This window comes from Lolium perenne, chromosome 6, assembly GCF_019359855.2.
Source record: "Lolium perenne isolate Kyuss_39 chromosome 6, Kyuss_2.0, whole genome shotgun sequence".
NCBI classification, from domain to species: domain Eukaryota; kingdom Viridiplantae; phylum Streptophyta; class Magnoliopsida; order Poales; family Poaceae; genus Lolium; species Lolium perenne.
In genome coordinates this window covers 132537240-132551198 of record NC_067249.2, presented here as the reverse complement: position 1 = coordinate 132551198, position 13959 = coordinate 132537240, and the positions used below count along the sequence as shown (strand labels likewise).

Genomic DNA, 13959 nt, shown 5'->3' with positions numbered 1-13959 from the left:
CAACACCTCTAGTGGTAAAACAAACAACTCACCTAATAAAACACATGTGTGTCCTAGGAAAAGTTGTTTTCCTTTTTACTACATCAAACTCTTCTCCTCATGGCAACATGAGTGTGCCATCTTGATTTTTCTCTTGGTGGTACAAGATAGCTCAATCATCCTTAATTCAAAACTTGGGATCATCTACCCCTAGCTACATCCCTCTCTTATACCCACTCATCCTTGATGGTTTTGAGGCCATGTCGACCATCTGTGTTGACAGGCTTAAAATTTCCAGACTTTGGCAGTTGATCTCTAAGCACCCACAACTGATGTTGGTAATCTCAATGCATGGATCTCATCTATGCAACATCCTCTTCAACCTCCACGTCTTGCATGTCTCAGTCAATCCTTGCAACTCATATACTCAACTTGATCTGGTATCCTATCCCATGTTCCAGCACCAGATCACTTCTTCCTCTTTTACCCCTTGTTTTTGTTTTCATTCAAGTTTATCTTCACAAAGCCAAGAGTGGGAATGGTGGGTACATTTTGTAGCCATCATCTACCCTTGAGAACATCTCCCCCTAAATTAGTTCTCTTTCTCAAACCCCTATTGTTTTTCCTTCTCAAGTTTTGATCACAAAACTACTTCTAGTTTTATTAAATCTTTTCAAGATATTTCTACAAGGAAAACAAGAACTGAAATGGGTTTTGTTTCTCATCCCATTTCTACCAAGTACTGGTTTCTAAAACTTTTCTTTCTATTTTGCTTTCCCTTTTCACAAAAAGGCTTGATATGGTATCTATACCATTTCTTGTTTATTTTAAGTTTGAGAAAAACTCTACTTTACTTGAGATAGTAAGTAGAATATTTTTGAACCCCTAAGTTCCAACTAGTTTTTCTCAACATTTTCAAGTTCCATTCCACTTGAGTTCATTCCCAATTGTCCCTAGACAATTGAGGTGTTTCAAATACTTTTCAAATGAGTCCTTTTTCAAATGGCAAAACTTGCACATCTTATGCACATCTCTGATCCACCACATTGTATCCCCTCCATCCTCCAATTCTTGATCAAATGGATGATCATTTGATACTTTCAAATCACTCCCAATTGACCTCTTATTTGTAGAGCAACTTATATTTCATTATGCCTATCTCACTCCTCTATTCTTTTCCATCATCACCTTGACCTCATGAATTGATGATGTATGTCAATATAATCATCCTTGTGAGTATATGGTTATTTCACTCACCATCTCTCTTAGTCTTGCTCTGCAATTGTCTAGACCACCATCACCACCACCATCTCTTGGACAAATTGATAATTTGATCAAATTGCTTTATTCTTCAACATTGGCACCAATGTTTATTATCATCTCTCTTCCTAATTTGAAGGCATCATCAAGCCACTCCCAGCTAACCATCCCAACCCTCAACCTTGGTCGACTTACATAAAGTGGCATTTGCATCTTGCATGATCACTTGTGTTTGTCAAGAAGAAATAGCCGGCCATGCCAAACTCTTGGCATGCATGAGCTGAAATTTCTTCATCCTCACTTTCTTCTCTTACAAGCCTTGCCCTCCCACCTAACCAAACAATTAATTGGGCAGCCACCATCCTTGGCCAATCAAAAAGGAGGCAGCCACCATCCTCCCTCTTTATAAGGAGGTTGGCCGGCCACTCCACCTCCCCTTTGGCTCATTTTTCTCACTCTCCACTCCCTCACACTCTCTCCCTGCCCTCCACCATGAGCTGCTGCTCCTCCTTAGCTCCATGGCCGGCCATGGCCATGGAAGGCACTCCAAGATGAAGCTCCCTCCTCCCTCAAGCTTCCCCTCACCATGAGAGCCTCCCCTCCATCTTCTCCCCAACCCTAGATGGTTTAATCTCCTCTTCTTCTTCCTCCATTGCTAAGATTGGATCTTGATGCAGGTGCATGTTGGTCCAAGCATGGAGAAGGTTGAGCAATCCTCAGATCTGAAGTTCTTGAGCAAAGTTCGTCCAAAAACTTGCTGTAATTTCTGCTTTCTTGCTGTTTCAGATTCTGGTACGATCTTGTAAAATCCGCCAAATCTCGTGTGCAGATCCAAATCGAGTGGTTCAAAGTTCTGCAGATAGGTATTGAAAAGATCTACAACTTGGCGTCGGCCTCATCCTCAAATTCGTTACGGATTTTGCATGGTAAATAAAGTTCTGCAAACATGCAGAATCACTGTTTGTTAGATTTCTCCCGTTTTACCAAACCTTTTTGAGCAAACTAAACTGTGGGTGAAAGCCCTCTCCAATACCTTCATTTTGGCGGTGGTTTCACTTCGATTGACCTCCTGAAATTGAAATGGTTCACAGATCAAGGTCTGGTCAGATCTGACTTTGTCGAATTAAACCAGGAGCTTGGAAACGTATTTTTGAATGAAACCAGTTGGGTAAGAACCACCGTTTTAATACCTTTCAGATGCAGCTGACCTCATATTTTTATGAGTTGTGTACGATTTGTGGTGAATTAAACTTTTTCTGTGTGTTCTGCAGACATGGCTGTTAGCTTTTAATTCATCAAAAATCCATTTTTGAACCTAATTGAGTGATTCCACTTCTATAGGATTGCTGAATGTTTTCTTAATCATCTCAAACAAGTTTCAAACCTTTATCTGTTCTGCAACTCCATAGTTAAAGCAAATGGTGAAAACATGCAGTAAACTTGCCAATCCATTTGTGAGAGTTTCAGAAACAATTTGAACCCAAATCCAATTGTGTATGCTTCTCTGTTTAATTACCTTTCAAATGCAAGTGGCCTCATATTTTTAGGATTTTTCTACGATTTATGGCTTACAGATCTTGTTTTCTGGACAGTCAGATTCAAAGAAATTCCTAAAATTGTAGGTTTAATATTTTTGGGTGATTCCAATTGGGTTAGTCTTGTATTAGTACTGGATATCTAGGAAAAATATTATTAGTCTCTGTTCATTCATATTTGTTGCTGTTGGTAATGTATATGTGTGACATGCATTGTTGAAGCAAAACCTTTCGGTTTATTTAGAACCCTTGACCAACTCTTTTTATTAGAAATGGGCAACCTTTGTTTTATGATTGCAAAACAAAACCTCTGCAATTTAACATTAGCTCTTTTGTTTTGCTTAAGTTTTCAAATGGTGGGGCATATCATTTGCTTCCTATTCTTGTGTAGTGTTGTGTAAGCTTTACAAAATAGAGAGAATGATTTCCCGCTTTTCCAAAAATGTTTCAAAATATAATGTGAATGTATTTGATGTCAAACTAATGCTCTTGTCCTCTTTATGATGTTATCTACCAGGGGATGTTTGGTTCATACCATGGTGATAACCGAGAGAGGCAATTGCTAAGTGGTGATACTCTCATACCCTTACTAGGTAAATAAAATGGGTTCTCTTTTAGTTGCTTTGTAGTATCTATAAGTCTTTAATATGTTAGCCGTATAAGAGTGGTTAGTCTTTGATTGATGCTTGTTGCTTGTTGTTTTGTTGGTGCAATAGTTTTGATTGTGTTCCTTTTATATTTTCCGACGATAGATGCGAACAATTCCGGAGAAGAAGAAGAAGTGGTTCGGACAAGGATTTTATTTATATTGACGGGATTCTTATATTGATGAAGTTGAAGAAGTCCAGGGACAAATAAGCCAAGGCAAGCCATCTTTTGATCTCTGTTTTGGTGTCTAGTTGGATGTCATTTGTTGATGTCCAAAGCACCTTGAATTCTATGTGTGTTATTCTCTCTATTTATGTCATCTATGTGTGTTTCCAAGTGGGGTACTCCCTAGTGGTGATACTCCACCTTTGTCTTGTGATTATGGGATACATGGCATCATGGCCGTGCTACTCCCATTGGTTATCATGTATGCCCAACTTGAGCATGCATAATCTCAAGAAAATAACTTACATCACACCCACCCCCTTTGTAGTATAGAGGTGTCTATGTCATGATCTTGGTGTATTCTCCAATTGAGAGGAGTATGCCGTGTACCCTATTGGAGAGTATGTTGGATAGTAATACTCCACTATCTAAGTTGTATAGTTACCACCACAAATCTGAGAGTATATTCCTCCTTGTGTTGTCATAATACATGCTTACCATAAGCAAGTATGATTCACTCCACTACACCTTTATACCCCTCTATGGCGTGATGACTCTCATCTCGGCCGTAGTGCAATAGTAGTTCAGCTCATGAAACTTTAGGTTGGGAAAACCCTCAAGGTTTTACCTTGTTGTAAAAGTTTTTGATAAAACCTTGGGCATGATGTTTTCCCCAAGTGAGAATTTATGAAAGGAAAGGATTTGGTAAAAATGATGAGGATATGAAAAAGGTTGGGTTTTATGAAAACTTTGGCGCCTAAGTACTCACCCATGACAATTAACTAGCGCAACCACAATATCCAAAGTGGGCACGGGCTTAGTCCGTAGTTTGTTGAAGTTGACATGAGATACCTTCACCACTCTCTAGGAGGGTCACGATGACCTCTGACACCGGGTTGCGCTCTGAAGGAGGCAATACACTGCATTAACTTGCAGCCGGATGATTACTGAGGGTCTTCTGTCATGGCGCCGGAGATACGCTCAAAAGGAGGTATGTTGCCGGGGTGCCGGGAAGGGGTAAGCCCGCAGGGAAGGACTCATGACAAGGGAGACAGGCGAAAGGCTATGACTGATTATCCGAGACTCACATACTTTAGTATGACGAACCGGGGATGATCTCGGCGGATTTATCGGTTCTTGTGGGGAAAGTGCGCACACTCTGCAGAGTTAAATCTATTCGAATAGCCGCGTCCGCGGTCATGGACGATTGGAATGGCTATTGCTTAGCCTGATGAGTTTTGGTTTACAAAATGGTTTGGCAAATGAAAGGAAAGAACTTGTTTTGAAGTACCGGAAGGGTACGGGAAAGGTTGTGTCGACCATATGGAGATGGTCGGGAAGGACAAATAAATTGGGTTGCTCCCTTCCTAGTGTTTCATGTAGAGGAACTTTTCTTTAACAAAGATATAGAGATGTCATAGAACCACCATAGTGTCCGCATCACTTGAGATGCCGGTATGCTATATCAACAAGAGAAACTATTTCTCTTTCACATGCTTTATCCACGAGAGAAACTCTTCTTCCTCTCTTGTCTTCTTTAGTTAGAATTGTTATCACCTTCTTGATGGTTTGCGAGTACAATTCAAATGTACTCACGGCTTTGTCCCTGGCTATTTACTTGGCCAGACTTGGAGGAACACGATGGATGAAGAAGGAGTTGACGACGTCTATGCGAGCTAGGAACGTCTTCCCAGTCAGTTGCCTGTAGGGTTATGGCAGATGACTTGGGTACTGCGCTGCTGAAGTGATGTTGCTACTCTGATGTTTAGTTAGGCCCTTCGAGGGCATTTATGTAAGTATTGGTCATGTGACCATGTTGTAATTTTCTTATTCCGCTTTGTAATGGATGGTGTAATTTGATATCAGTTCGGCTATGTGTTCACGACGCACTGATCATGGGATCGTGAACTGTATACATAACAGGGATTTTGGACAGCTAGTCCGGGGTCCCCACAATATATTTGTTGTTCTTCTTTGGTTTTGTAAAGTTCATTATGAAGTTCAGCAGTCTTCGGTGGCTGGAGCTTGGTTTTCATTCCATATTATTCAAGCTACACAAGTGAAAGGCAATAATGACGATCTACGACAACTCGACTGCGGTGAGAGGCTGGTATGAACTCTATTTGTTTTCATTTTTGTACATATACTCATCCATGTGAGCATTCTTAGTTGGTTCATGTGAGGTATATGTCATTTAAGAAAGTCTAGTAGTTCATGATCTCTCATGTCTAGCTCCAGTTTATTAATATGAGTAGCATGTCATAAATATTTGCTTGCATTGTTTTATTTATAAATAGGTATTACATTGTGGTATCCTCCTCTGAATAATTCACTTGAATCGACTTGGCACATGCTCACGCATGCATATGACTGAACAAAAGTCAATTAAGCCTCGATGATTTACTTTGCCTCAGAGTTCTTGTATCACTTTTATGCCTCCGTTAATTTATTTTGCCGCAAGCATGATTATGACAGTTGTTGCTCTCTTGATTGTCGCTTCCCAGTCTATTGCTAGCCTTCACTTATACTGAGCGGGAACGCTGCTCGTGCTTCCAAACCCCTGAAAACCAAGTTATTCCAAAGTGTCCACCATAAATACCTATGCATGTCATTTCAAACCATTCCAAGTAAATTCTCATGCGCTACCTTTAAACCTTAAAAATGCTTCTCAATTTGTGTCGATGTTTTATAGCTCATGAGGAAGTATGTGGTGTTTTATCTTTCAACCTTGTTATTTACTCCTGACAGACTTTCATCAATGGACTAGTGGCACATCCTCTTATCCAATAATTTTGCAAAAAGAGCTGACAACGGGGTTCCCAGCCCCAATTAATTAACTTTCATCAATAATTCTCTTCACATGTTTTGCCCTGATTTATCAGTAAGCAACTTAATTTGCAAATAGACACTCCTCCATGGTATGAGAATGTTGGAAGGCACCTGAGGATTCGGTTAGCCATGGCTTGTGTAAGCAAAGGTTGGGGGAGTTTCATCCATAATGAAACTAAAGTACGTGTGTAAACAAAAGAGAAGAGGGATGATTTACCTTGCTGGTAGAGATAACGTCATTCATGGGATCCGCTCTTGAAAGTCTGGTTGACGAGGTAGTTGGAGTGCCCACTACCATTCGTTGACAACAACAAACACCTCTCAAAATAATTTTACTCCCGTTTTAAAAATGAAAAGCTCTAGCGCATGTTAATCCCTACTTCCCAATACGAAGGGTCAATCTTTTACTTTTATGTTGAGTCACCATCCTTTCTTTGAGCACTTTCTTGAGAGCACAGCTATCATTCTTAGTATAATATGCTTGTCCCAAAATGTGATTAACTGTGGTATAAATTTGATGCTTTTATCTTTGATAATCTCTACTTCCAGTCTTTCCATGAACTTCAAAGGTGGCCGAGCATTTACAAATACGGGCAAGCGAGATACCACTTTATCATATCCTTTTATGAACATTGCAATCTTGCTGATAGACATGATTCATGATGCTTATTATTAATTTGTTGGTACCTTTTCCATGATTGACATAGCTATTAGATGACTTTATTTGCATGTATCTTATTATGAATTGCCTAAGTACTTGTCCATATCAGGAGAATATTGACATCATATGAGCAAATGTGTTCGTGAAAGTTCTTTTATCGCACTCAGTTGTTAACTGAATTGCTTGAGGACAAGCAATAAGCTAAGCTTAGGGAGAGTTGATACGTCCAAAACGTATCTACTTTCCCGAACACTTTTGCTATTGTTTTGCCTCTAATTTGTGTATTTTGGATACAACTAACACGGACTAACGCTGTTTTCAGCAGAATTGCCGTTTTTGTGCAAAATCTCAACTTTTAGGAAAATCCCTGGGATTAATTCCAATGGGCCTATTTTCACAGAAGAATAACGGAGCCAAAAGACCAGAAGGAGGGGGGCCACGAGGCAGCCACCCCACCAGGCGGCGAGGCAGGCCCCTGGGCCGCGCCGGCCTGTGGTGGCGGTGCCTCGGGCAGCCCCAGGTGCCCCCCTTTCGACTACTTAAGGGCTTCGACCTAAAAACGCACGGGGGTTAGACGAAATTGCCAGAAGACATCGAGAACACCGCCGCCATCGCGAAACTCCGTCTCTGGACCAGAAACTCCGTTCTGGCACTCTGCCGGGACGGGGAATTGGAGGAGATCATCGCCATCATCACCACCGACGCCTCTCCATCGACCAGCCATGTTTCCCCCATCCATGTGTGAGTAATTCCCCCATTGTAGGCTGAAGGGAATGGTAGGGATTGGATGAGATTGGTCATGTAATAGCATAAGATTGTTAGGGCATAGTGCCTAGTCTCCGTAATTGGTACTTTTATGATATTGTTGCAACTTGTTATGCTTAATGCTTGTCACTAGGGCTCGAGTGCCATGATCTCAGATCTGAACATGTTATCAATCCATGATGATATTCATTGCTTTATGATCTTACCTGCAAGTTGTATACACATATTGCTGTCCGGAACCCGAGGCCCCAAAGTGACAGAAATTGGGACAACCGGAGGGGAAGACGGTGATATGAGGATCACATGTGTTCATGGAGTGTTAATGCTTTGCTCCGGTGCTCTATTAAAAGGAGTACCTTAATTTCCAGTAGATTCCCTAGAGGCCCGGCTGCCACCGGCTGGTAGGACAAAAGATGTTGTGCAAGTTTCTCATTGCGAGCACGTACGACTAAATATGGAACACATGCATATGGATTGTTTAGTACTTGGATACTGTTTTATTACTATCTGCAAATGCCCTACCTTGATTGTTACATGAGTTTCTCTCATCCATGCAACGCCCGTTCATCCATCTCTGTGCCTACAGTATTTTAATCCTGCTGTTTACTATAATCACTACTGCTGTCTTTGTTACACTGCTGCTGTTATTTCACTACTGCTACTGCTATAAAACTGTTGCTACTGATAAACTCTTGCGAGCAAGTCTGTTTCCAGGTGCAGCTGAATTGACAACTCCGCTGTTAAGGCTTACAAATATTCTTTGGCTCCCCTTGTGTCGAATCAATAAATTGGGTTTTACTTCCCTCGAAGACTGTTGCGATCCCCTATACTTGTGGGTCATCAGGGGCCCACTGCGCCGCCTTATGGGGTTGGTGCCTCGTGGCCCCCCTCCTTCTGGTCTTCTGGCTCCGTCCCTCTTCTATGAAAATAGGCCCATTGGAATTAATCCCGGGGATTTTCCTGAAAGTTGAGTTTCTGCACAAAAACGAGACACCAGGGCAATTCTGCTGAAAACAGCATTAGTCTGTGTTAGTTGTATCCAAAATACACAAATTAGTGGCAAAACAATAACAAAAGTGTTCGGGAAAGTAGATACGTTTTGGACGTATCACTTCTCTTGTACATAGTAGTAGTAACGCAGTGCTTGGTAGGTGTAGCTTTGAGTTCTGCCCTTGTGCAGGTTGTCAGCCTTGTGCTGTATGTCGGCTTCTTGCCGGGAGAAAGGTTCCAGGTCGCTTGACCCAGATCTGGCGCCATCTGGTGGTTGTCCTGTTCGTCGTTGTGCTCCCATGGACGGAGCCGGTGACGATGGAGAGGAGGCCTCCTGGAAGCTCCGTAAATAAGGGTCTTTCTTGCCATTTGATTTCAGCTGCAGGCGCTGTTGTGCAAGGTCTTCTATGTTGTTGTGGTGGTGGAAGGAGGAAGGAGGATGGTGATCCCGTGCATGCTTTGATCATGCGGCGCTCGGGAAGGTGCATCTATAGGAGCACAACATCGGTGGCCAGCGTTTGCCAACCGAATCCGATAACCGAAGGGCAGCTTTGCAGGATGCCGATGGAGCATCGTTTGTTCAACCTCCAGGTTTGGAGGCCCTTCAATGGAGTCGCGACGGCGAATCTTGTCTTCTTCACCCCAAGTGGTGTCGTCCCCGGTGGTTGATACGTCCAAAACGTATCTACTTTCCCGAACACTTTTGCTATTGTTTTGCCTCTAATTTGTGTATTTTGGATACAACTAACACGGACTAACGCTGTTTTCAGCAGAATTGCCTTGGTGTCTCGTTTTTGTGCAGAAATTCAACTTTCAGGAAAATCCCCGGAATTAATGTCAAAGGGCTTATTTTCCCAGAAGATTCACGGAGCCAGAAGGGCAGGCCAGGGGGGCCCACGGCCCCCACACCATGGGCCGGCGCGACCTAGGAGGGGGGCGCGCCGCCCTATGGTGAGGCCGCCTCGGCCATCCTCTGACGCCCCCCTCTGGACTATTTAAGGGTTTTGATCTTAAAATGCGAGACGGGAAGTCGAAATCGCCAGAAGACATCCAGAACGTCGCCACCATCGCGAAACTCCGTCTTGGGACCAGAAACTCCGTTCTGGCACTCCGCCGGGACAGGGAATTGGAGGAGATCATCGCCATCATCACCACCGACGCCTCTCCATCGATGATACGTCTCAAACGTATCTATAATTTCTTATGTTCCATGCTACTTTATTGATGATACTCACATGTTTTATACATACTTTATGTCATATTTATGCATTTTCCGGCACTAACCTATTAACGAGATGCCGAAGAGCCAGTTGTTGTTTTCTGTTGTTTTTGGTTTCAGAAACTAGTAAGGAAATATTCTCGGAATTGGACGAAATCAACGCCCAGGGGCCTATTTTTCCACGAAGCTTCCAGAACACCGAAAGGGAACCGAAGTGGGGCGACGAGGCGCCTCCACACTAGGGCGGCGCGGCCCAGGGGGGGCCTCACGGCCCTAGCGTGTGGGGGCCCCGTCAGCCCTCCGACTCCGCCCTTCCGCCTACTTAAAGTCTTCGTCGCGAATACCCCGGTACCGAGAGCCACGATACGGAAAACCTTCCAGAGACGCTGCCGCCGCCAATCCCATCTCGGGGGATTCAGGAGATCGCCTTCGGCACCCTGCCGGAGAGGGGAATCATCTCCCGGAGGACTCTTCACCGCCATGGTCGCCTCCGGAGTGATGTGTGAGTAGTTCACCCCTGGACTATGGGTCCATAGCAGTAGCTAGATGGTCGTCTTCTCCTAATTGTGCTATCATTGTTGGATCTTGTGAGCTGCCTAACATGATCAAGATCATCTATTTGTAATGCTACATGTTGCGTTTGTTGGGATCCGATGAATATTGAATACTATGCTATGTTGATTATCAATCTACCTATGTGTTGTTTATGATCTTGCATGCTCTCTGTTATTAGTAGAGGCTCTGGCCAAGTTTTTACTTGTAACTCCAAGAGGGAGTATTTATGCTCGATAGTGGGTTCATGCCTCCATTAAATCTGGGACAGTGACAGAAAGTTCTAAGGTTGTGGATGTGATGTTGCCACTAGGGATAAAACATCAATGCTATGTCTAAGGATGTATTTGTTGATTACATTACGCACCATACTTAATGCAATTGTCTGTTGTTTGCAACTTAATACTGGAGGGGGTTCAAATGATAACCTGAAGGTGGACTTTTTAGGCATAGATGCATGCTGGATAGCGGTCTATGTACTTTGTCGTAATGCCCAATTGAATTTCATACTACTCATCATAACATGTATGTGCATGGTCATGCCCTCTTTATTTGTCAATTGCCCAACTGTAATTTGTTCACCCAACATGCTATTTATCTTATGGGAGAGACACCACTAGTGAACCGTGGACCCCGGTCCATTCTTAACATCGAATACAATCTACTGCAATACTCGTTCTACTGTTTTCTTGGAAACATCATCATCCACACTATACATCTAATCCTTTGTTACAGCAAGCCGGTGAGATTGACAACCTCACTGTTAAGTTGGGGCAAAGTATCTTGGTTTTGTTGTGCAGGTTCCACGTTGGCGCCGGAATCCCTGGTGTTGCGCCGCACTACACTCCGCCACCATCAACCTTCAACGTGCTTCTTGACTCCTACTGGTTCGATAACCTTGGTTTCTTACTGAGGGAAAAACTTGCCGCTGTACGCATCATACCTTCCTCTTGGGGTTCCCAACGGACGTGTGCTTTACCGTCACAAGCAGCAAAACTTTTTCTGGCGCCGTTGCCGGGGAGATCAAGACACGCTGCAAGGGGAGTCTCGACTTCCAATCTCTTTACTTTGTTTTTGTCTTGCTTTATTTTATTTACTACTTTGTTTGCTGCACTAAAACAAAACACAAAAAAATTAGTTGCTAGCTTTACTTTATTTGCTATCTTGTTTGCCATATTAAAAACACAAAAAAATTAGTTACTTGCATTTACTTTATCTAGTTTGCTTTATTTACTATTGCTAAAATGAGTAATCCTGAAGTTGAAGTTCATTCGTTTAAACAACAAGGGGGAGAATGTTTAAAAGATGCTTGGTATAGAATTAGTGATGCTCATAATAGATGCACTAAGAAACACTCCACCACTATCCTACTCAGGAATTTTTATGTTGGTATCTCTAGCTGGAATAGGTATGTTCTTGATTGTCTTGCAGGAGGTAAGTTCCTAGGCACTCCCGCTTTAGAAGCTAGTTGCATTATTGAGAGTCTATTTGGAATACCACCTATTAATGAAGTTAAAACTGAAATCTCTTTTGAAGATGTCATGAAAAAATTGGAAACCATAGAGCAAAATCTTCCAAGTATTGAGACTAAATTGGGGGAATTACTTAATAGCACTGATAAACTTGACAAATCACTAGCTGGAGTTAATGAGAGAATTGCCATCTTAGAAGCTTGTGCTATCCATGATAATCAAACCCAAAGGATTAGTGAACTTGAAGAAGCTATGGGAACCTTGGGTTCAACTTTTTCTTCTATTAAGTTTAAGGAGAAAGCTTATGTGGGTAAGGAGTAAAAGTTCATGTATGTTTCTAAGGTGCCTAAACCAAAAAACCATTATAGGCCTAAAATTGACAAAGCTCTTAATGCCACTATAGATAATGGAGCATCTAATGCTTCATCTCTTGATAATACTTGATACACACTTTCTGCGCCTAGTTGAAAGGCGTTAAAAAAAGCGCTTATGGGAGACAACCCATGGTTTTACTACAGCACTTTTGTTTTATATTTGAGTCTTGGAAGTTGTTACTACTGTAGCAACCTCTCCTTATCTTAATTTTGTTGCATTGTTGTGCCAAGTAAAGTCTTTGATAGTAAGGTTCATACTAGATTTGGATTGTTGCGCAGAAACGGATTTCTTGCTGTCACGAATTTGAGCAGTAGTCTCTGTAGGTAACTCAGAAAATTCTGCCAATTTACGTGAGTGATCCTCAGATATGTACGCAACTTTCATTCAATTTGAGCATTTTCATCTGAGCAAGTCTGGTGCACCTAAAAAATTTGTCTTTACGGACTGTTCTGTTTTGACAGATTCTGCCTTTTATTTCGCATTGCCTGTTTTGCTATGCTTGATGGATTTCTTTATTCCCTTAACTTTCAGTAGCTTTGTGCAATGTCCAGAAGTGTTAAGAATGATTATGTCACCTCTAAACATGTGAATTTTGATTATGCACTAACCCTCTAATGAGTTGTTTTGAGTTTGGTGTGGAGGAAGTTTTCAAGGATCAAGAGAGGAGGATGATACAATATGATCATGGAGAGTGAAAGCTCTAAGCTTGGGGATGCCCCGGTGGTCCACCCCTGCATATTTCAAGAAGACTCAAGCATCTAATCTTGGGGATGCCCAAGGCATCCCCTTCTTCATCGACAACATTATCAGGGTCCTCTAGTGAAACTATATTTTTATTCCATCACATCTTATGCGCTTTACTTGGAGCGTCTGTATGCTTTTTGTTTTGTTTTGTTTGAATAAAATGGATCCTAGAATTCATTGTGTGGGAGAGAGACACGCTCCGCTGTTGCATATGGACAAATATGTCCTTAGGCTTTACTCATAATGTTCATGGCGAAGGTTGAAACTGCTTCGTTAAATTGTTATATGGTTGGAAACGGGAAATGCTACATGTGATAATTGGTAGAATGTCTTGAATAATTTGATACTTGGCAATTGTTGTGCTCATAAGGATCATGTTTAAGCTCTTGCATCATATACTTTGCACCTATTAGTGAAGAAATACATAGAGCTTGCTAAAATTTGGTTTGCATGATTGGTCTCTCTAAGGTCTAGATATTTTCTAGTAAGGGTCGAACAACAAGGAAGACGGTGTAGAGTCTTATAATGCTTGCAATTTGTATTTTATGTGAGTTTTGCTATACCGGTTCATACTTGTGTTTGTTTCAAATAACCTTGCTAGCCTAAGCCTTGTATTGAGAAGGAATACTTCTCATGCATCCAAATCCTTGAGCCAAACACTATGCCATTTGTGTCCACCATACCTACCTACTACATGGTATTTCTCCGCCATTCCAAAGTAAATTGCTTGAGTGCTACCTTTAAAATTTCTATCCTTTATCCTTG

At 42.0% G+C, this 13959-nt stretch overlaps 1 long non-coding RNA gene across 2 annotated transcripts; it reads left to right on the top strand.

The window, feature by feature from the left end:
• The first annotated feature begins 1513 nt into the window (after window positions 1-1513).
• LOC139829912 (uncharacterized) lies at window positions 1514-5665 on the top strand. Of its 2 annotated transcripts, none has more exons than XR_007872190.2 (6): window positions 1514-1943; window positions 2026-2165; window positions 2331-2407; window positions 3292-3367; window positions 3527-3638; window positions 5214-5665. It is a non-coding gene; the product is annotated as an uncharacterized lncRNA (long non-coding RNA). The 2 variants fall into 2 exon arrangements; XR_007872195.2 differs by having other exon boundaries at window positions 1528-1979; window positions 2069-2165; window positions 5214-5663.
• Window positions 5666-13959: the final 8294 nt, after the last annotated feature.